Below are 24,338 nucleotides of genomic sequence, written 5' to 3' on the forward strand. Positions count from 1 at the left end.
ATGTGCCGGGCGCTGTTCGAAGCCCTGGGGGAGATGATAATAATAATGGTATTTGTTAGGCACTGTTCAAAGCCCTGAGGGAGATGATGATAATGATTGTAATGGTATTTGTTAAGCGCTTACTATGTGCCGGGCACTGTTCGAAGCCCTGGGGGAGACGATAATGATAATGGTATTTGTTAGGCACTGTTCAAAGCCCTGGGGGAGATGATAATAATAATGGTATTTGTTAAGCGCTTACTATGTGCCGGACACTGTTCAAAGCCCTGGGGGAGATGATAATAATAATGGTATTTGGTAGGCACTGTTCAAAGCCCTGAGGGAGATGATGATAATAATTGTAATGGTATTTGTTAAGCGCTTACTATGTGCCGGGCACTGTTCGAAGCCCTGGGGGAGATGATAATAATAATGGTATTTGGTAGGCACTGTTCAAAGCCCTGGGGGAGACGATAATAACTGTAATGGCATTTGGTAAGCGCTTACTATGTGCCGGGCACTGTTCAAAGCCCTGGGGGAGATGATAATAATAATGGTATTTGTTAGGCACTGTTCAAACCCTGGGGGAGATGATAATAATAATTATAATGGTATTTGTTAAGCACTTACTAAGTTTCTGTGCTTAAAGACACGTCCCAGACGGAAAGCTTGGCCCCTGGGCAGGCCTGCATGGACACGGCAGAGATGCGGGGGCACCGAGTCCCCACTCTTTTTTTTTTCTTAATGCTATTTTTTAAGTACTTTCTATGTGCTAGGCACTGTTCAAACCCCTGGGGGGGATGATATAATAATTACAGTGGTATTTGTTATGCACTTACTACGTGTTGGGCACTGTTCAAAGCCCTGGGGGAGATGATGATAATAATAATTACGGTATTTGTTAAGCGCTTATTACGTGCCAAGCAGTGTTCTACGCACTGGGAAAGATACAAGGTAATTAGGTTGTCCCACGTGGGGCTCACAGTTTTAATCCCCATTTTACAGAAGGGGTAACTGAGGCACAGAGAAGTGACTTGCCCAAGGTCACACAGCTGATAAGTGGCAGAGCCGGGATTACCGAGAGAAAGTCCCCACTCTTTTTTTTTTCTTAATGGTATTTGTTAAGCACTTTCTATGTGCCGGGCACTGTTCAAAGCCCTGGGGGAGATAATAATAATAGTGGTATTTATTAAGCACTTACTATGTGCCGGGCACTGTTCAAAGCCCTGGGGGAAATAATAATAATAATAGTAGTATTTGTTAAATGCTTACTATGTGCCAAGCACTGTTCTAAGCACCTGGGTAGATACAAGGCTATCAGGTTGTCCCACGTTGGGTTTACAGTTTTAATCCCCATTTTACAGATGAGGTCACTGAGGCACAGATAAGTTAAGTGACTTGCCCAAAAGTCACCCAGCTGACAGGCGGTGGAGTCAGGATTAGAACCCATGACCTCTGATTCCCAAGCCCATGCTCTTTCCACTAAGCCACGCTGCTTTTCAATAATTTGTTAAGCGCTTGCTGCGTGCCAAGCGCTGTGGTGGATACAAGGTAATCAGGTTTGTCCCACGTGGAGCTCACAGCCTTTATTCCCATTTTACAGATGAGGCAGCTGAGGCACAGAGAAGTGAAGTGACTTGCTTAAGGTCACACAGCAGACACGTGGCAGAGCCGGGATTAGAACCCACGTCCTCGGACTCACAGACCCAGGCTCTTTGCCACTAAGCCACAGTCAAGTTGGAACTAATCCCTGTCCCACATGGGGCTCACAATCTTCACCCTCATTTTACAGATGAGGTCACTGAGGCACATAGAAAGGAAGGGACTGGCCTAAGATCGCACAGAGGCAGGAATAGAACCCAGATCCGTGCTTTATCCACTAGGCCCCACTGCCCCGCCATCCCTCCTCCTCGAACCTGCCCTTTCTCACGGCACCCGAAGCCTCTGCACAGAAAAGACCCACCCTGGCCGCGGGGAATAAGCCAACCGGACACAAAATTGCAGAGACAGCCAGAAAACCATGAGTGACGTGGTTTCCAGGTGCATCCCATACCAGGGAATTTAGCTACTCCTTCCTATCCAGATCTGCATCTCCATGGCTGCAAGCCCCATTTCAGTAGGTGTGTGCCAAAAATTGAAAAATGTGTATGCCTGTGCATGAGTGCGTAGGAAATGTTGTCTTCTAAAATCACAGGACAACAAAAATACCAAACTTGGAAACATCCAAATGCCATTGCAGATGTGCAGATTACTTACAAACCCTGGAATACTTTCATATTTCCCAATTCAACATGACTCTCCGCTTCAATCAGCTCTAAACTGCCAGGGATTGGAGGACATGTTTTGATACTATCTAGAGGGTGATTATCTAAATGAATTCTTTATGTATCTTCCTTGGTGTGAAATTTAACCAAACAATTACAGTGGAGACACCACATAAATATTTGATCTGGTGTGCTGGTCTTGATTACCATGCATTTGTACCTTTGAATTTAGCAGTTAGGAACTTAGGCTTCTTTAAAGGCGATTGGGCCATTGCTGCTACTACCGTCAGATTACTTCGCTGCAAATTAGAGGGCATTTCACAAGCAGTTCAAACACAGGGTTATGAATATCTCATGAAGTATGAAATATTAAGGGAAAACTGGAGTCTGGAAGAAGCTTATGGAAAATTCCAGTGTTTCCCACAAAATTCATCGGGTCCTAAAAACATCCCACTCTGCCCTTTTGTCACTTCTACGCAGTGTTGTGTTTCTGCTGTGTGAATGGCACGATTTTTATTTATTTGTTTATTTTTACAAGATCCACCTATCTTGTCCCATCTGCATAGAATAAGTACTGTGATCCCCATGTGGGACAGGGACTGTGTCCATCCCAATTTGCTTGAATCCACCCCAGCACTTAATACAGTGCCTGGCACATAGCAAGTGCTTAACAAATACCACAATTATTACTATTATTGCAATATAACAGAGTTGGTAGGCATGTTCCCTGCCACACCGAGCTTACAGTTTAGAAGGGGAGAAACATAAATGGAACCAGATGCTGTGTATTTTGTTGCATAATAATAATACTAGTAGTGATTGTAGTATTATGCCAGGCCCTCTCTCTCCATACCCAACAAATCACTCTCTCCTCCTTCAAAGCCGTGTTGAAGGCACATCTCCTCCAAGCCCTCTTTTCCTCTTCTCCCACTCCCTTCTGCGTCACCCCGACTTGCTCCCTTTATTCACCACCTCCCCACCCAGCCCCACAGCACTTATACACGTATCCGTACAAGTGCTTAGTGCAGTGCCCTGCACACAGTAATTGCTCAATAAATACAACTGATTGATTAATTGATCGCCACACTCAATCACACAAACAATCTGATCTTTGATCCAGAAGGGCTGTTTGGGGCATATGCATTTATATAGGTTGATTATGTTTTCCTGTCTTGTCTCTCCTGAAAGACTACAAGTTTCTTAAAGTCAGAGATCACTGCTGTTTTCCTAGCATGAGCTGTGTATCCTCTGGGCACTTAATGAGCATCCATTCACTTAGTTGTAAGGAGCAAGGGAATCTTAAGACCACATTCCTCTCTCCTCCCTTTGTAGAAAACGGGAAGAATCATCAGGTAGAATGAACAGAAACTCAGTTTCTGGAGTAACATGAGAATTGTGGGCTGCGAGAGAAATATGTGCCTGTCATTTTCTACAGGTGGTACTGTGTTTGCTACAGGAATTACATTAGAATCACGTAGTGTTTGAGCAAAAGTCACTGGCAGTTTCATTTCAAGAAGTACCCTCTCCTTTCAACAAGAACCATTCCCTCCTTCTGGGAAGAGCCCCGGTCGTAGTTATTAGAGCAGAAGGTGAAGACTTCTGCGTCTGCCCTGAAAGTCTTTCAATCCCCCACATTCTCTTAACTCCTGTCTTCTCTCTGCTTTTGCTTCATTCCTGGTAGTTTTCAATCTGGGGCCTTCTCCACCTCTCCACTTCTGAGCCTTCTCTGGAAGGGCCAAAGTAACCAGTCTGGCTAGAGTCACTTTTTTTTTTAAGAATGAAATGAAATCTTTATTTTTGCTTTATATCTGCTTGGGGAAACACTAATCTCCCAAACTAAATCTCTGAGGGATTTTTCCAGTGCAAATGAGCAGGGAGGCTTTCTGAGGTCTAACCTCAGAGCAAAGTGGGAATTTTCATGTGGGCACCAAGGCCTGATCAACAATCACTTTCCTGCGACTATTTTCTTTATCCTGCCTTTGACTCTGATATTTGTGTCCAGGGTCCATGGGGTTTTTTTTTTCCTCTTTTTTTGGATCTCTTCCTTCTACTCTCAGCACTCAGGCAAAAGGGGAGGATGAAATTGCAGGGAGTGAAAATTTCAAGGACATATATATACATATAAAATATCAATCATATTTATTGAGCGCTTACTGTTTTCACAGCACTGTACTAAGCACTTGGGAGAGTCCAATATAACAGAGTTGGTAGACTGTATATAGATATAGAGACATTATTATTATATATTATATATAACACATGTACACCAAATCTGTTACCTGTCATACTGTTTTATACATATATACTAGTTATAAAGTTATGTATAATTAATAAATATGTATATGTGTTAGTTGTCCTTTGTGCTCAAAGAAGATTCCACCGATGGTGAAATTCACCTATAAGTGACAAAGGCAGGACACTGGCCAGGGCCAGTCTTTTAAAGAATGAAATGAAATCTTTATATGACTGTAATTTATTAATTTATATTAATGTCTGTCTCCCCCTCTTCACGGTAAGCTTGTTGTGGGCAAGGAATGTGTCTGTTTATTTTTATATTGAACTCTCCCAAGTGCTTGGTAGAGTGCTCTGCAAACTGTAAGTGCTCAACAAGTACGATTAAATTGAATCAATGACCCACAGATCTGGCCACATTGAGCACACCAAAAGGTTGACTCTTCATGCGCTGCTCAGGTAACATAATTCTGTGACAGCACTTATCTTTGTGTTATCAATACACGTTTGGTTTTATTGCTTCCCTGGTGCATGCAAAATACATCACCTGAGTTTTCTTTAGCATTTCCATCAACCATACTGTCTGGCTGATTTGGTGAAGTGATTTACAATCATTTGTATGTCTTACATAATTAATAATGGTAGTGTTTGGTAAGTGCTTGCTAGGTGCCAAAGCCCTTTACTAAGCATTGGGTAGAGACAAGATAATTAGGATGGACACAGTCAGACTATAATGTTTCCCTTCCATCCGTTCTGGAAGCTGTCCAATGTTCAACCTTCCTTCCTTCCTCCCTGCTCAACTCTTCTAACTCCGATCCCTTTGCCCTGTTTGTCCCTTACAGTTGGCTTAGGCCCAGCTGTGATCAGATGCTGATTGACCCCCTCCTCCCTCCCAATATGCAAAACTGCATAATATGAATATATTAATAATGATTTAAATTGTGATTATTTTTACCAGATGCCAACCACCGTATTAAGCACAGGGCTAGATACAAGATTGGACACGGTCTCATAGTCTAAGGGGTAGAGAGAAAACTGGCATTTTTACAGATGAGGAAACTCAATCACAGAGAGGGCCAGTGGTTCGCCCAAGGTCACACAGAAGGCCAGTGGCAAATTCAGGATTAGAACCCAGGTCTCCTGAATCCCAGTCCTGGGCTCTTCTGCTTTGCAGTGGTTTACAAAAACTGTGAAGAGATCTTGGTGCTTGCTGGCCCCTGCACTTTTCTGGGCAGGGAACGTGTCTGCTAATTCTTTTGTATTGTACTCTCCCAATCGCTTAGTACAGTGCTCTGCAAATAGTAAGCATTCAAAAAATACCACTGATTGATTTGACATGCTGCAAAGATCACGTCTGCTGTGCTATGCCATAACCCGAAGCCTAATCGGCCTTAAAAGGTTACCATCCATTAAGTGTATGAGTGAAGAGTTCCCTCCCTCTCGATATCTTTTTTCTGGGTTCCCGTAGTAAATCACCTCCTAAGGTTGTCTATGGCTCTCAGTTTAAGAAACACTAACCTTTGTATTTAGGAGGCCACAGATAAGTTCCATTTTAGAAATAAAATGAAAAACCCATTTCAAGTTTTGCTTCATTTCATTTCAAGAGAGAGAAGTGAGGGGGCTGGAAGAGCCAGAGGTCAGGGACAACAAGAAAACTCAAGAACCAACCCAGAGGCAGGGCCCAACGGAGGCACCCAGAACTACCTGCATGGCCAAAGCAAGATAGGCAGGGGTTCTTAGGTAAAATCAGTGACAGCCACTGCCCTCAGTTGAGCTGGGAATGAGGTGGGACTGACTGTGCTTCATGGCTAGGATGTTCTGAAATAATCCAAAAGACTTGGCTTCTTCCTTAGGAGCAGCATGGCCCAGTGGAAAGAACACAAGCCTGGGTGTCAGACCACATGGGTTATAGTCCCAACTCTGCCTGCTCTGTGACTTTGGGATTGGCTTCTCTGTGCCCCACTTTCCTCATCTATAAAATGGGGATTAACTACCTGTTCTCCCTTTTACTCAGACTGTGAGCCCAATGTGGGTAGAGACTTTATCAATCTGTCTCTATATGTTGCCAATTTGTACTTCCCAAGCGCTTAGTACAGTGCTCTGCACATAGTAAGCACTCAATAAATATGATTGATGATGATGATGATGATTAGCTTGTATCTACTCCAGCCCTTAGAACCATGTTCGATTCACTTAAATACCATAATTATTATTCCTTCTGAATCCTCCTAAAAACTAACTTTTTTCTTTGTAATTTGCTAAGTGCTTACTATCTGCCAGGCACTGTACTAATCGCTGGGGTAGATACAAGCTAATCGGGTTGGACACAGTCCACATCCCACATAGGGCTCAGGATCTTAATCCCCATTTCACAGATGAGGTAACCGAAGCACAGAGAAGCTACGGCCCAAGGTCACAACAGACAAGTGACAGAATCTGGATTTGAATCCAGGTCCTTCTGACTCCCAGGACCATGCTTTATTAACTAGGCCACGCTGTTTCTTTTTTTTTTCTTCCAATTTTGCTTTTGCCTTCCCCCACTTAGCCCCAAGTCTTTTCCCATTTATATTGTAATTGTCTGAATGAGTTCAAAAGCCCCTCTTGGCATAGAACTCGCCTCCTACATGTTTATAAAGTGTTAGGGACACTTACTGCACTCTATAAATAATAACAGTAATCAATCCCCATACAAAATTAGGGCACCACGAACGTTCTGCCAATGAGGTGCGCTGATTTGCTTTCGTGCTTCATAATTATCTCATGAAACCCATGGAAAATCAACCTACATCAGGCTATCATCAAACAAGCTAATATATGTTCTGACACCTGCAATTTTCCTTCATCCACCAGGAAAGTTGAATGTTGCGGGGGTGGGGGTACAGGGGAGGGGCCAGAGGTCACTTGAGCCACACTGGTGTAAGACACCGTTCTAGGGAACTGGCTTCCATTTTTTCCAACTGAAAGGTCCAGTTCACATTAAGTACGGGGAAGACATATGTGCCCAGAAGGAGCCATTTGAGTGAGAAGGAGAGAACGGATAGTTTGTTCCACTTTAATGGGCAGCTGGAGAATTCCAGGCTGCTACTTACACTAAGGCAATAGTATAGGAGTTAAAATTCAATGGCAACAGGCCTCTTAGCCAGGAATAGCTATGAGAGATCAAATATGACAAAATGGTGGCACTTTTATCTCTAAGTGAGCCAGGAAAATGAGTCTCGATTTTGGGTGAGACAGAATCACCAGCAACCTAGAAAGGCCAGAGAAACCGCTGAAGAGCCACTCTCAGTATATACCTCCTCCTTGATAAGAAGGGAGCCGACTGACTTTGTTTCTCTCTGTGCCACCAACTTACTAGGGGGCAGTAATTAAGTTCGTGCTGCAACTTAAATCACTAAGCAGATGGGGGAACATGTTGAAAATACCCCCTCGACATTTGAAGATTCAGTGCTGAAAGAACAGCCCTCCATAAAATAGGAAACCTCACACAATTTTATTGCTCCTGAAAAAGCAGCCACTCTCAATGTTTCCCCTTTCCTCCTCCCAAGGCCGCAAGGCTTCTGTTTCAATGGAGTAATATTATTTTAATGGGGGGCGAACCGAGGCCTCATCTTCAGCCAAGTGTTCTGCAACCCTCATTTTAGTGTCTCGGGCATTTTAAGTCTTTGGAAATGATTGAATGCAGCCTTCCTAAGTGCAGTCATTTCTCCATGGCTGCGGAAATTCCTGCGGCCACATTCCCAGGATGCATTGTTCAGTTCCATGGCGGTGGAAGTGTTTGGTGAGGGGATGAAATTAACAGCACAGGAGTTCAAATTGGGCCACGTGCAGGTGAGAAATGGACAGCAAGATGTCTCCCAATAAATTTCCCATTCAAAATACAAAAAAGGGATCTCTGGAAACAGCTTTCCCTCACCCTAGCAACAGGTTCGGTGTCTTTGGGGACATCTCTTTCTTCAGTAAAAGAGATATCAAAAGACACATTCAGTACATGTCATTTGGCAGGCAATAACACACTGCAGAATACATATTGTGCTATTATGCAAATTTGGTGCCCTTATACTGTTGTAATAACAAAAAAAAAGCATTCAGCCCCCCAAATCATGGGAACCTTTCAAGAAATCCAATATATATCTTGGAGCTTCCCTAACTATATGGCTAAAGGGTATTCCCTGGTGATCACAGCAACAATTCAGAGGGGAAATGCATTTTTACTTTAAAAAAAAAAATTCAGTGTGATCTAGTGGATAGAGCACAGGCCTGGGAGTAGAAGGACCTGGGTTCTAGTTCTGGCTCTGCCACTTGTCTGCTATATGACCTTAGGCAAATCACTTTACTTCTCTAACTCTCATTTACCTCATTTGTAAAATGGGGATTAAGACTGCGTGACCCATGTGGGACATGGACTATGTCCAACCTAATTACCTTGTATCTACCCCAGTGCTTAGAACAGTGCCTAGCACAAAGTAAGCACTTAACTTTGGACTTTCTTCCCAAAGTCTCCCATTAAAAAAAAAGGTACAGAAAAATATATATCTTCCTTCTTAAGGCTGTTTTCTCTGAAATGATACAGATTGAGTTGTCATTATTTACAAAGGGGTGCCCTCAGCCCCCTAGTGATGCAGGGACCCCAGGAATGATGAAGAGATAATTCCTGATCCTTAATTTCCATCAGCTGATCCCCTGCACCCTAGCACCGTTCTCAACAGTAACAGAGGAAGAAGACATCCCAAACAGAGGTTTTCTCATGTCTTTTCGATTTTCCATCTGAGCAGTCTTTTGTTACAACAGTGAAAATGTTTGGTCGCTGATGTAAATAATCCCATGGCAATTCCAAACCTGTAATATTTTGCCACCTGAGACAGCTATGGGCTCTGTCTTTGGACTAAATTGGCCCTGGCCCTGTCGGCTGACCTGACAAAATGTGACCAGAGCCAGGTATCTGGACTAACTTTCCAGTGAGCAGCAACTCACAGACTTGCCCAGAGGCCATTTAGCCCTGGTCGAAGCAGCCAAAATGAACCCTCCATCCACAGTGATTTAATGGCTACAAAGCTCTCAGAGTGAAGAGTGCATGATGCTAAGAACCACTTTAAGGACAGGAAAAGTCTCTTGGACTCCGTCTACAAGGCTGATCATTGGACAGCAGCTTTACTGAGGGCAGGGATTGCATTTTTTACTTCTATTGGTTCTTCCCCAATAGCTCAATGCAGTATAGTGCTCAGTAGGTGTCCAGTATCAATCCATCAGTGGTATTTATTGAGCACTTACTATATGAAGCTCTTGGGAGCGTACAATACAACAGAGTTGGTGAGATATGTTCTCTGCTCACAGCAAGCTTACAGTCTAGAGGGGGAGGCAGATATTAAAAATGAGTTACAGATATAGGAAATAGAGTACAAGTGTAGAGACATAAGTGACAGATCACAGTCCAACCATCATTTCCATGGGGAGGCTCCTTAAGCACATGGTATCTGTTTAGAAAATCAATTTGTTCAGCCAATTCTCTCAGGTATCCAGTAAAAATAAAAAGGATTTTCTTCACAAAGTCTCCCTAAATCAGTATCATGGTTTTGTGAGTCTAGCAAGTTCAAGTTATTTTAAGACTGGAGATACCCCATATAAATCCTAGAAATGCAGGCAAACAATGTAAATAGAAGTAGCATGATGCAATAATAAGAGTGCCAAGCCCTGAACTAAGCACTAGGGTAGGATGCAGGCTAATCAAGTCAGACACAGACCTGGACCTCCCTAGGACCCCTCAAGTCTTCTGCTATCCAGTAAATACCTCCACTAAATGATAAACTACTTAAGGGCAGGGATCGTATCTACCGATTATATTGTGCTCCCTTGAGGACTCAGTTTAGTGCTCAGCACACAGTAAGCACTCAATAAATAACACCGATTGACTGAATGCCTCAATATTCTAGACAGGTCACTCGTACTTCAATCTGTGCCCCCTGCTGATTTATTTATGTATATATTAATGTCGGTCTCCTCCTCTAGACCGTGAGCCCGTTGTGGGGAGGGAATGTGTCTGTCATTGTATTGTACTCCCTCAAGCTCTTACTACAGTGCTTTGCACTTAATAAGCACACAAATACGACTGAATGAATGAATGCTGATCACTGATGATATATCACCAAATTGCATGTTCCATCCAGAAAGGAGCCAACAGAACCAAACTATAGGAGCATTCAGGTTGGAAAACTCTGAGCGCCAGCCTATAGGGAGGGGGAAAAAACACTCCCGCCCACTGGCCTTTAGAAAAACACAAAAACATGTGGTGATTTTCAATGATGGCATTATCATTTCTGAATTGAGTCAGCATACTAGAGCGATAAGTCCTTAAAAGCATGCTTATCGGCTAACTGTGTGCTATTACTGCAACACTGCAAACTGTAAAACACCATATTGCGCACGGGGGAATTGGATTAGTTGTGGCTAAACATGCTGAGAATTTTTTATCACGAGCAGAGGAACGAATTTTCAGGGGCGGGTAGAGCTGAGTCATAATAAAGTCTCTGCAGCCAGGCTTCCTCCGTAGCCCTGGCCCAAGTGGGGTGGGTTGATTCTGTAAGGATGTTTGCAAAGCAGATGATTTACTAGGACCTTGTCTTCCTGCTGCCTGAGAGGAAGAATGGAAAGTCAAGCCCATGAAGACTATGTTAAGGTTAAATTAATCAATGACATTTATTGAGTGCTTACTAATTAATAATAGTATTTGTTAAGTGCTTACTATGTGCCAAGCACTATACTAAGCACTGAGGTGGATACATACTCCGCAAGCGGACCCACTATTTTTCTTCAAACCCACGCAATCTCTCCCTGCTCTCTGAGGGACAGGGAATGTGTCTAATTCCCACCAGTACAGTCTTCATAAATGTTACTACAACTACTACTACTGCTATTAAAGAGGGAGGAAGGGAAATTAGTGAAGAGGTTTCCTGAAGCCCTCATTTCCCCCATTCCGTCTCTCTTCTGCATCACCTATGCCCTTGGATCTGTACCCTTGAGCATTTGACATTCACCCCGCCCCTGGCCTCACAGCACTTCTGTACATATCCATAACCTATTTCAAAATCTCTCTCTCCCTCTAGACTGTAAGCTCTTGTTGGGCAGGGATCGTATATACCAACTCTACTGTATTGTACTTCCCTAGAACAGAGTACTGTAATAATAATAATAATGTTGGTATTTGTTAAGCATTGGTAGATATAGGGTAATCAGGTTGTTCCACGTAGGGCTCAATCCCCATTTTACAGATGAGGTAACAGGCACCGAGAAGTTAAGTGATTTGCCCAAAGTGACACAGCTGACAAGTGGTGGAGGCAGGATTAGAACCCATGACCTCCGACTCCTAAGCCCGGGCTCACAAAGCAAGCACTCAATAAATACCATTAAGTGATACAAAAGAGGAAACTGAACCACAGAGACTTGCCAATGGTTATCCAGCAAACAAGTGGCAGAGCTGGGATGAGAACCCAGGCCTCCTAACTTCCGGACCCGTGTTCTGTCCATTAGGCTATGTTGCTCCTATAGCCAAGTGTTTCTGGCATTACGAAAAATAGTAGTATTTCTTAAATGTTCACTATGTGCCAAGCATTGTACTAGGTCTTGGGGTAGGTACAGGATCATCAGGTCGCACATGGGGCTCACAGTGTAAGAAGAAGGGAGAACAGGTATTGAATTCCTTACTTAGCAGATGGCATGCAGAGAAGTTACATTACATGACATGCTGAGGTCATAAAGCAAATGAGTGGCTGAGCCGGAATTAGAATCCAGGCCCTCTGAATCCCAGGCCCATGCTCTTTCCACCAGGCCACACTGCTTCTCATGTTACAGTACCTGCACTTTGACTGAATCCACACAAATGGATACCACTGTTTCTTCTGACGCTGCCCTGCATTCTAATCAGGGAGAGGCATTACTTCCTAATTCTGATCTATCCAACACATGTCCTGAAACCTTACCTAATGGAAGAACTGAAGGCATTATTTACACGGTGGTCCAGTGGAAAGAGCATGAGCCTGGGAGTTGGAGCACCTGGCTTCTAATCCCTGCTCTGACTTTTGTCGGCTCTGTGACCTTGGGGAAGTCACTTACCTTCTCTGTTCCTCAGTTACTTCATCTGTAAAATGGGGGTTTGGACTGTGAGCCCCAAGTGGGACACGGACCGTATCCAACCTGATTAATTTGAATCAGGTTGTGCACTGTCACTGAATTCTGCTACATTGGCTGAAGGTGAAAAACAAATCATAAGGAAAACACTTTATCTCCTAGAGTTTATAAGGAAGATCATTAGCCCATTTATGTCTTTCAGGAGGCTGGCAGGCAGAACGTGATATCAACATTGTGACACTGTGACAGATGGGCTAATGATCTTCTTTACAAACTCTAGTAGAGATAAGTGTTTTTATTATGATTTGCATTGTGTACAAATGTCTTCGTGATTTGAATCGATGCTACCATCCAAAAAGGAAACAAAACCCATCATCATCTCTGCTCCTCCCATCTAAGCGCGGAACAGTCCTGCAGGGTGTGAGCCCTGGAAGTTGAGAGGCGGCTTTCCCCCTGCCCCAAGCAAGCTTGACTCTTGGGTTTGCCCATGCCCTCTCCTCCCTGCTGCCCATCTGGGCCATGGCAGCATGCCTGGAGGGCAGAGTAGAGACACTGACCAATGAAGCAGCCAAGGCCTAGTGGAAAGAGCACGGACTCAGGAGTCAGACGACCTGTATTCTAATCCCAGCTCTGCCACTTGTACGCTGTATGACCATGGGCAAGTCACTTCACTTATCTGTGCCTCAGTTCCCTCATCTCTAAAACAGGGATTAAATCCCACTTCCTTTTCCTTAGACTGTGAGCCCCAGGTGGGACTGTGTTCAATCAATAGAGAAGCAGCGTGGCTCAGTGGAAAGAGCACGGGCTTTGGAGTCAGAGGTCAGGGGTTCAAATCCCGGCTCCGCCAACTGTCAGCTGTGTGACTTTGGGCAAGTCACTTAACTTCTCAGTACCTCAATTACCTCATCTGTAAAATAGGGATTAAGACTGTAAGCCCCCCATGGGACAACCTGATCACCTTGTAACCTCTCCAGCGCTTACAACAGTGCTTTGCATGTAGTAAGCACTTAATAAATGCCATTACTATTATTATTAATCTGATTATCTTGTATATACTCCAGGACTTCGTACGATGTTTGGCTAATGGTAAATGCTTAACAAGTACCATAATAATAACTCCTCAGCGCCCTCTCCTTCCCCCTGCACCTAGTGCAAGTTGGCCTTAGGACCCTGATTTTGACCTTTTAGTTTAGTTTAGTGATGGCATTTATTAAGCGCTTACTATGTGCAAAGCACTGTTCTAAGCGCTGGGGAGTTTACAAGGTGATCAGGTTGTCCCACGGGGGGCTCACAGTCTTAACCCCCATTTTACAGATGAGGGAACGGAGGACCAGAGAAGTGAAGTGACTTGCCCAAAGTCACACAGCTGACAAGTGGCGGAGCAGTGATTTGAACCGGTGACCTCTGACTCCAAAGCCCGGGCTCTTACCACTGAGCCACGCTGCTCCCCCTTTTACTCCCTATGGCTGGACCTGGTTTTTATAGACTGAGCTGGCACTTTATGCTACTCCTGAAACAGTTCAATCTCCCATTCCTGCCCTCCTCTTCAAATCCCCTCTGGATTTTCTTTTGGTGGGTTTCCATAAAAGCATCACGACCATTCATTGATGCAGTGCTCAGGACAATTTAGGTGCTAATTAAAAAGAAACTCCTCTCCACTAAGAACAGAAGCTATGGCCCCATGTAACCCTCACTTCTGTCATTCTCTGTACAAAAGTGTCTCAGTTATTGCATTAGAAACACCACTCCGATTTTTTTTTTTTTGTACTTAAGGGCCTTGTTAGTTTAGTTGCAACTTAAGGACAAGTGGAATGTGGATGCAGATGGCCGGAGTCTTTTCATGTCTTAAGATGACATCGTGTTTATGATGTGTGCTGCCTACACCTCAGACTACTTCCCTTGCTTTAGGAGATTCTGAATAGTGAAATCTATGGAATAGTGAAATCTAGCCCACTTGTTCATCTGCAGAGTAATGGGATTTCTTCAATTGTTGTTAGCTCAAAATAGCCCAGCAATAGCTCCCACTGCTCAAACAGCATTCCCAAACCTGCTACTGTGCCTCAGGGAGTCGGAGGACCTATGTTTAAATCCTGACTCCCCCACTTGCCTTTTATGTGACTTGGGCAAATCATTTAACTTCTCTGTGCATCTGTTTCCTCAGCTTAAAGTGAGGATTCAATACCTATTTTCCCTCCTAATTCAATTGTGATCCCCATGTGGGTCAGGGACTACGTCCGACTTGATTACTTGTGTCTACCCCAGTGTTTATAACAGTGCTTGGCACATAGCGCTTAAATACTATAATAATCATCATGCAGGAGGATGCTGACAATGACTTTCCCAGTTCATGGTTTTCCAGACATTAATAGTCTAAAAAAAAAAAGATAAAAGAAAGAACCACTAAGGACATGTTTACTCAATTTGGTTATCTACTGAGGACTAGAATTACAAAGGCATTTCAGGATCATGGAAAAAAAAGGTTTGTGAAAAATTGGGGGACACCAAATAAATACAGTTGACTTGAATAACTGACTGTTTGGTTGGATGAGTGAGTGGATGGATGAAATTCCTTGCTGGTTCAAAAATAGAATGACATTTTATATGTTCTGGTCTTTTTTTGTTTTGTTTTGTTTTTTATGGCATTTATTAAGCGCTTACTATGTGCAAAGCATGTTTCACAATCAGTTTCTTATCAATACTGCTTAATTGGATTTATAAAGTTAAAATAACTTCATATGTATGCAGATACAGAGTAAGCACATAGTAAGTGTTTAATATAATAATAATGATGATGATAAAGAATATAGCTTCATTACAAGATTGGCATGTGATTTGAGATCAATGTAGACTATTTCAATAAACCAGAAAACGGATAAAAATGCTAAACTAGACCTCACTGTATTTTCTAACCTATTCCCAATGCTTAATACAGTGTTTTGCCCACAGAAGGTGCTTAGTATTAAATATTTTTTACTACTGTCACCTGGGTTTCATTTATGAGATTAAGTCATATGACTCCACCATCTATAAAGGCGTTATCAGTCTCTCCACCCTTTCTCGGGAATTCATTCAATCACATTTATTGAGTGCTTACTGTGTGCAGAGTACTGTACTAAGCACTTAGGAGAGTACAATACAACAATAAACAGACCCAATCCCTGCCCACATGTGTGCTCTCAACCCTTTCTCCAGCTTCCACGTAGATTTATTATTGTATTGTACTCTCCTAAGCACTTAGTACAGGGCTCTGCACGCAGTAAGTGCTCAATAAATACAACTGAATGAATGAATCAATCAATCAAAAGGTGTTTTAGGGGTGTAGTCAATTCAATTAAAAACACGAATTGCTCAGCCCCAGGTACTAAATCAGGAGCTAAGGCTGAGAGGGCCACCTCCTCCATGCAGGGCACCCTGGTATAGCCCTGGATAACATGGGAGTTCACAGGAATATGCCTGAATGTGATTTGCCAGATGGCAGTTTGTAGCCAGGAATATTTTGGCTCTAGATTTCTTATGAAGGAGAAAAATTAATCTGCATTATGAATTCACCGCCTCTTAAATTTGGATTCTCTCTGTGGGAAAACATTTATGCTTCAGCATGGGTTATTCGAGAACAAACTTGGACTCAATAAACTACAGATTAATTTCCATTGCTAGCGACACAACCAAGCTGGTTAATTTGAGCCAGTAAGAGATCCTGGTTGGGGGCTGGGAGTCAGAGAGGAAGGGTTTAGAATAAAAATGATCTCAATCTGGTTGGTTCTTTTTTCTATTCTTTACTGCGTATTAGAGGAACTCTGTGCCATCATCCTCTCGGTGAGTTTGAGTATTGTCTGAAGGTTAGAGTAGTAAATGGGTATTTCGGCCCCATCCAGGACACCTGTTCTCTGTGTAATGAGCAGAATCTGTGGAATAGAAAAGTTCTCACCCCGGGGGAATATAAATGAAGGAGAGAAGAACTTTCCTAAGGTGAAAGAGAATGTAAAATACCATCATTTCTGGCATAGAGATGGTGGAAGTAGCCTTTGTGGCTGATTTCAAAAGCAAGAGGAAAATATGTGGAACACTACTCAGGGATATCTTGACCACGAAAATTGGCCCAGAAGCTCATGGGAGGCTCCCTAGGGCAATAAAGGTTTGATGGAGGCGATTCTGCCCAGTGGGGCAGACCAGTGCCACATAACACTGACAAAGAAAGAATAGTCTGAACCAGTGTTTGTAAAACAAACCAATATGTACAGAGTGAAACAGATACTAGCTTCAGTCCAGCAGATCTGGAAAGGACAACGCAAAACCTGTTCTCCCTTTCTGAAAGACTGCCAGCCCCATGAAGTACTATGTCCAAACTGATTATCCTGCCTCTACCCCAGTGCTTGGCACATAGCAAGCACTTTAGAAATACCTCAATGATATTATTTCATTATAGTCATAATAATAACAACTCCCCAGTGGCCCATTCAGAGGGCGCTGAAACATTTCTTCAGAACTTTTATTTCTCTTGTCCATTTTTGCAGGACTAATGAACTCATTTCCAAAAGAGTGGGATAGCTTTATGAATACCCTCTGAGTCTCAGGACTACAAGGAGGACACTGTCGTCTTTATAGATTAGAGAGTCTATTTGAGAGGCCCGGTGTCACAAACTTGTCAGTAATTCTTAAGCTCCCCTGTAAGGTCTTGTGCGGGAATTAACGCAGCGGGCCATGGATCAGGATCTCAAGAATACTGAGTCCTGGTCCACTTCCTTCTTTAAGGGGCAGCTTTAGGCAGCCCCACTCATTTCACTAGTCACGCCAGACCACTGATTTATTGACACTGGAGAGAGTCTTTTGACCTTTTCCAGTTAGAAGCTTGTTCTGAGCTCAAAAGTGTTGATGAGAACTGACACATACCCTTCTTGAGGAAGAGATTTGGACGGGGTTAAAGGGATTGGGTCCAATTAGAATGAGCCCTCGGAAAATGCCTGATGGCAAACAGCAAGTCTGTTTGTCGGATGCCTCCGAGCATCCTTTGGGGCTGCTGCTGGAGACAAGATTACAAGGCTGGATGGACCACTGGTCAGACCCAGGATGGCACAGTGCAAGGTTTTATGCCAAATTTGGGTGTTTGGGAAGGGGACACTTGGGATAGCTGGAGGATTTAGGTCAGGAGAACCTCAGTAAGGACTTTACAACCTTCTGGCCCCAATGGCAGAGGGTTTGGACTAGTACTGGGGTTCTGGTATGGGCTGGCATTCAATTGTATTTAGTTGGCATTCATCTTAGATGTAAAAAGGAGCTTTCTATTTTCACCCAGTCACTTCATCTTCCCCAATCTGGACTTGGACTTAAGTCTGAACCCAGTTTGCGGAATTTAATCAATCAATGATATTTATTGAGTGCTTACTATTTGCAGAACACTGTACTATGTACTTGGGAGAGTACAACACAACAGAATTAGTGGACCTGTTCCCTGCCCATAGTGAGCTTACAGTCTAAAGAGGGAGACAGACATTACTACAATGTATAATATATCATTTAAAGATATGGACGTAAGTATTGAGGGAGGTACTAAGCCCTCGGGTAGATACAAGGTTATCAGATTGTGCATAGTTCCTGTCCGTCATGCCTGGGGCTCACAATCTACCTTATCCCCATTGTGCAGGTAAAGAAACTGAGGCCCAGAGATGTTAAGTAACTGGACCAAGGTCTCCCGGCAGGCCAGTGCAGAGCTGGGACTAGAACCCACATCTCCCAATCCTGTGTTCTTCCCACTAGGCCATGCTAGCACTAGGAGATTAGTGCTAACTGAAGTGCTATCAAGAGGAAGGAAGGGAACATAGAAAGAAGGTTTAAGAGAACATGGCCTTCATAAATTGAAAGACTATTCCGAGTCTTTGTGGGGTCAGGGCAGGAGAAGAAACCCAAGAATTAAGTTTGGAAAGGAGGTTGGACAGAGCAAACAAGATGTGACTACTTAACAAATAACAAGCCCCCTTGTATCTGCAGCATATATCTATGGGGAAGCAGCGTGGCTCAGTGGAAAGAGCCTGGGCTTTGGAATCAGAGGTCATGAGTTCAAATCCCAGCTCCGCCACTTGTCAGCTGTGTGACTTTGGGCAAGTCACTTAACTTCTCTGGGCCTCAGTGACCTCATCTGTAAAATGGGGATTAAGACTGTGAGCCCCACATGGGACAACCTGATCACCTTGTATCCTCCCTAGAGCTTAGAACAGTGCTTTGCACATAGTAAGCGCTTAACAAATACCAAAATTATTATTATTATTTTCCCAAAGTGCTTTCCCATGGTCTCACTTTATCCTCACACTAATGGCAGGAACTGGGAGGGGCCAGTATTACTACCCTCATTCAATCAATGGTACTTATTGAGTGCTTACTGTGCGCAGAACACTGTACTAAGTGCTTGGAAGAATACAACAGAGTTGTGAGACACTTTCCCTGATCACAAGGAGCTTCTGGGCTAGAGGGAACTGAGATGCAGTGACAGTAAATAACTTTCTCAAGGTCAGTGCCAGAGCCAGGACTACAATCCATATTTTTTTTCCACCAAGTTACATCACCCCTCTTTCCTATTACTTTCCAATATTGAAGCTTTCTGTACTTCTTCTGGCTTACACCGTACGATGTCTGAAATTTCTTTCATCCACACTGCTTCCTCAAGCGATGTGATACCCAGAAAGTCCACGCCAGCAAAACCAGCTATCAGAAAGCAAGGGGACAGGTGAAGTGAAGTAGTGAGTTAATGTGATGGCAAAGAGATAGTAATTTAATATTAGAAGAGCTATTACTAACTGTCCAGAGGCGAGAGCTGATCCATAAATCATGAAAAAGATGGTCAGGCCAGAGGAGAACCAGTTTAGTTCTCCTGCCCCTCCTAGTCACCCCAGGAAATTGGATGTACAATGGCTATGCCCCCATTCGCCACTGCAGAAGGAGCTAAAAGAAGTCTCCTGGCTCCTCTTAGTATGCCCCGATGTCTCCACTCCCGGGTCGCTGGGGAACAAAGAGGTAAGATTAGAAGGGAGGGCTCAGTACAGTGAATGACCATATCACTTTGGTAAATATCAAAGCCACCCAATTAATACACTGTTCTACCCCAGCACTGGTAACAGCACAAGAGCTTCCTATGACCAAAGGCAAAATGCAAGCCGGATTTCTGGAAATTTCCCTGTCGGCGCTGGTCCCAGTGCCCAGAGATTGTACCCAATATTCTCATGCCTTTAAAGGTCTGGATCACAAAGACAGCTATTTAGGCAAAAAAAATGAGTCAATTCTAGCTGGCATGCCATCATCTGGACTGAAAAATAAAGCCCAAGTCCCTCTCTAAAGCAGTGCCCATTTCATTGGATAAAACAGCTTCCGATGGGCAGCCTCTGAAATTCCCATCAACTTTGAGTAGCTAAATTTGGTTTTGGACTGAAGGGAGAGCTAAGCAGCTTTAACTTGAAAAGGATCAGAAACAATTACAAAATGGCCTGGCAGGCAGCTGACATCTACAGCGACATGGTCAGAATTGAAATAAAAGAGGCTGAACATGGATAAGCTCAAACCCAAATCTCAGGATGACTGTGCTAAAGACGTGAGAGAGGCAGAAAAAGAGAAAAACAGAGATACAGAGAGATTCAGAGAGAGACAGACTCAGACCTGAAAAGAGCAAGGCAGAGATGGAGACAAATACAGACAGAAGAGGCAGAGAAGAGAAAAAGTAAGATAGAGACACAGAGAGAAAAATGCAGAGATAAAAAGGGAAATAGAGACAGAGACAAAGAGATAATTAAATGGAAAATGAGGCAGCAGAAAGAAAAGGAGAAACAGAAAGAAAAAGAGACAGAAGTAGGTAGGAACGGAGATAGAGCTAGACAAAGGCAAACACAGCCAGAACAAGAGTGAGCCCTGAAGAGAGTAGGGGAAAGAGTAGGAAATGATGTGAGAATCCTGCTCCTTTGCCTAAAACCCCAGGGCTTCTCTTCAACATCATTAAGAAGCAAGTTCTAAGCAGTAACCAGGCCACCAACCCTGAGGAAAAACAGAGCTGGCTTTGGGATAAGCCACAAGAGAAGGCACTTGGTAAGGGTGAGATACGTCATAAACTTGTGCCGCCTCCATCCCCCAAAACCCTTTTCGCATCGCGGGTCTGAAGGACGGTGGGCAGGACCAAGTAGAGAATGGCTGTTGTTTTTGGAACTGGAAGGGAAACCTTCGATAGTTCATACAGGTCAGCTAGGTGAAAAATGCAACCACCGGATTGATGATGCCTGTTTGGGCGGGTAACTGAACAATTCGATCTGTGGCCGCACGAGGAGAGAGGGGTAGCCTGGTCACCCCGGCACCTGACAGGAGCACTGCAGTGGTCCCAGGGCATCAAAGTTGGAGGGATAATGGTAGCTCGTTTGTGGGCACGGAATGTGTCTGTTTATTGTTGTACTGTACTCTCCTAGGTGCTTAATATAGTGCTCTGCACACAGTAATTACTCGGTAAATATGATTGAATGAATCTCCATTATACAGAGCAGGACACAGAAGCATGAGAAGTGAAGAGACTGGCCCAAGGTCACACAGCAGGCAAGTGGGGAAGCTGGGATTAGAACCCAGATCTCTTGACTTTTTAAATGGTATTATTTTAATGGCATTTGTTAAGCACTTACTATGTGCCAGGCACTGTACTAAGTACTGGGGAAGATACCAGATAACCGAGTTGGACTAGTCCATGTCCTACACGGGGCTCATAGTCTTAACCCCCATGCTTCAGAGGAGGTAACTGAGACACAGAGAAGTGATTTGCCCATGGTCACACAGTAGCTAAGTGGCAGAGCCAGAATTAGAACACAGGTCCTTTTTTTTATATATATAAAAATGGAATTTGTTAAGTGCTATGTGCCAGGCCGTAGAGTAAGAGCTGGGGTAGATACAAGATAATCAGGTTGGACACAGTCCACGTTCCACATGGGGCTCACAATTTTAATCCCCATTTTACAGGTGAGGTAACAGGCACAGAAAAATAAAGCGACTTGTCCAAGGTCATACAGCAGACTAGTGGTAGAGCAGGGATTAGAACACAAGTCATCTGACTCGCAGGCCATGGGTTCGAATCCCAGCTCTGCCACTTGTCAGCTGTGTGACTTTGGGCAAGTCACTTCATTTCTCTGGGCCTCAGTTCCCTCATCTGTAAAATGGGGATTAAGACAGTGAGCCCCCCGTGGGACAACCTTGATCACCTTGTATCCCCCCCAGCGCTTAGAACAGTACTTTGCACACAGTAAGCGCTTAATAAATGCCGTTATTATTATTATTATTTCCACTAGGCCATGCTGCTTCTCAAGGACACAGGCCTGGGAATCAGGAGGCCCAGGTAATAGTCCCGGCTCTGCCACTCGCTTGTTGCGTGACCTTGGGCAAGTCGCTTTCCTTCTCTGGGCCTCGCTTCCTCATCTGTAAAGTGGGTATTCAATGCCTGTTCTCCCTCCTTCTTAGACCATGAGTCCCATTGGAACAGAGTCCCATTTGATTATCTTTTATCTACCCTAGGTGCTTGGCACAAAATAAGTGCTTTACAAAATTACCGTTATTATTATTAAAGTCACCTCTCCACAGATCAGTATGCATGTATCACACTAAGTACCTTTCTTTTCATTCTCATGTGCATATAGCTTTAATTCTATTTGTTCTGACAATTTTGACACCTGTGTACATGTTTTGTTAATAATAATAATGATGGCCTTTATTAAGCGCTTACTATGTGTGAAGCGCTGTTCTAAGCACTAGGGAGGTTATAAGGTGATCAGGTTGTCCCATGAGGGGCTCACTGTATTAATCCCCACTTTACAGGTGAGGTAACTGAGGCACAGAGAAGTTAAGTGACTTGCCCAAAGTCACACAGCTGACAATTGGTGGAGTCGGCATTTGAACCCATGACCTCTGACTCCAAAGCCCGTGCTCTTTCCCCTGAGCCACGCTGCTGCCTCCCCCTTCTAGACTCTGAGCCCACTGTTAGATAGGGACCATTTCTATATGTTGCCAACTTGTACTTCCCAAGCGCTTAGACAGTGCTCTGCACACAGTAAGCGCTCAATAAATATGACTGAATGACTGAATGGTTATTTTCAATCCAGGTTCACGATCTTTTAACTATTGGATATTCATCAATTTATGTCTGCTTGACTTCCCCATTAGACTGTAAACCTTTCAAAGGCAGGGCAAGATTTCTGAAGAGAATGTTGAGGTACAGTACATACCAGTCTGTTGGCTTCCAGTATCTTTACTATCATGACAACCACTCATCCCATTCAGCTTTGCCTGAAAAGGGCCCTATATACCCAAGCTAGGCCCAGACGTGCCTTCTAAAAACCATTTTCCTTCTGAAAAATTCCTTTCTGGCTCAATTCTTTCTTGGCCCACTTCTGCGCTAGGCAGGTCAGCTGACTAATTATGCAGACGCTGATACATAGTAAAGCATTCCAGATTAATAGTGGTGGGTGAATAAACAGCCGATCCTGGGAAGATTAGAATCTGAAGAAAAAGAAATCTTTCAGGTGTGATTTACTCAGAGATGCTACTCCAGCTTCCCAGGTAATATTTCAAAACCAGGCCCAAAGTATCCACATTGGTCCCATCCACATTTACTAATACCACTTGTTTCCCATCCCCTCTTCCTCCCACACACCACTCCCCCGATTCTCGATGAAAACACTGGCAACCATCTGCAGCAATTACTCTTGGGTTGTCAGGCCCCCGAAGGATATGGACCATGGGTAATTCCTTATGTGTAATCTCCCCCATCAGTTCGTATGCTGCTCTGCACACAGTATGTGCTTAATAAATACTATTACTACTGTTACCCCACTTTTTTATGATATATGTTAAGTTCTTACTATGTACAAGGCACTGGAGTAGATACAAACTAATAAGGCTGGACATAATCAGGTCCCACAAGGGGCTCAAAGTATTAATCCCCACTTTACAGAGGCGGTAACTGGGGCACGGAGAAGCGAAGTGACTGGCCCAAGGTCACACAGCAGACAAGGAGCAGTCAGGATTAGAACCCAGGTCCTTCTTACTTCCAGGCCCATGCTCTATCCACCAGGCCAAACTGCTTCTCACTAATCCCGGAATACCACAAACCCAACAGGGAATAGTAGGGTGCAGTAGACTTTGAGGATGTTACTTCTCCAAATAGGTTTTACCCAAACCCCACTGGGCCTGTTTCGATTTCTGTTGGCCCTGTATGCGTCTGCCAATACTTATTTTCAAGGCTGGTTTGTCCCATTTGGATTTTGAAGTCATTGACAATATGCTTTCCAGATGGCAGATTCACGGGGTCATCGCAACCCGTTTCCCAGTTGACCTTGAGGCCCTCCACTTCCTGTCTTTGTGGAGCCCACACAGACATCTTCCACCACCTGCCCTGTTTGGCATGCTGGGTGGGTCCTTTTTCTTCGACCCTGGTTTCTCTACATTCCCTTTCCCCATCATCTCCGTTTTCCTCATCTTAATAACAATGACATTTACTAAGTCCTTACTGTGTGCTAAACACTGGTGTAGAGAGTTATAAAATTAGGCACAAATCCTGTCTCTCACAAGGCTCACAGTCTATCCTCTTTCCATTTTATAAATGAGGAAACTAAGGCCTAGAAGAGGCCAGTGACTTGCCCAAAGTCACACCGTAAGCAGTGGCAGAGCTGGAACTAAAATGGGTCCTGTCTCTCAGACTGCCTATGCCAAATCTTCTCCGTTCCTTCTGGAGCCGGAGGG

Source organism: Tachyglossus aculeatus, chromosome 13 (assembly GCF_015852505.1).
Source record: "Tachyglossus aculeatus isolate mTacAcu1 chromosome 13, mTacAcu1.pri, whole genome shotgun sequence".
NCBI classification, from domain to species: Eukaryota; Metazoa; Chordata; class Mammalia; order Monotremata; family Tachyglossidae; genus Tachyglossus; species Tachyglossus aculeatus.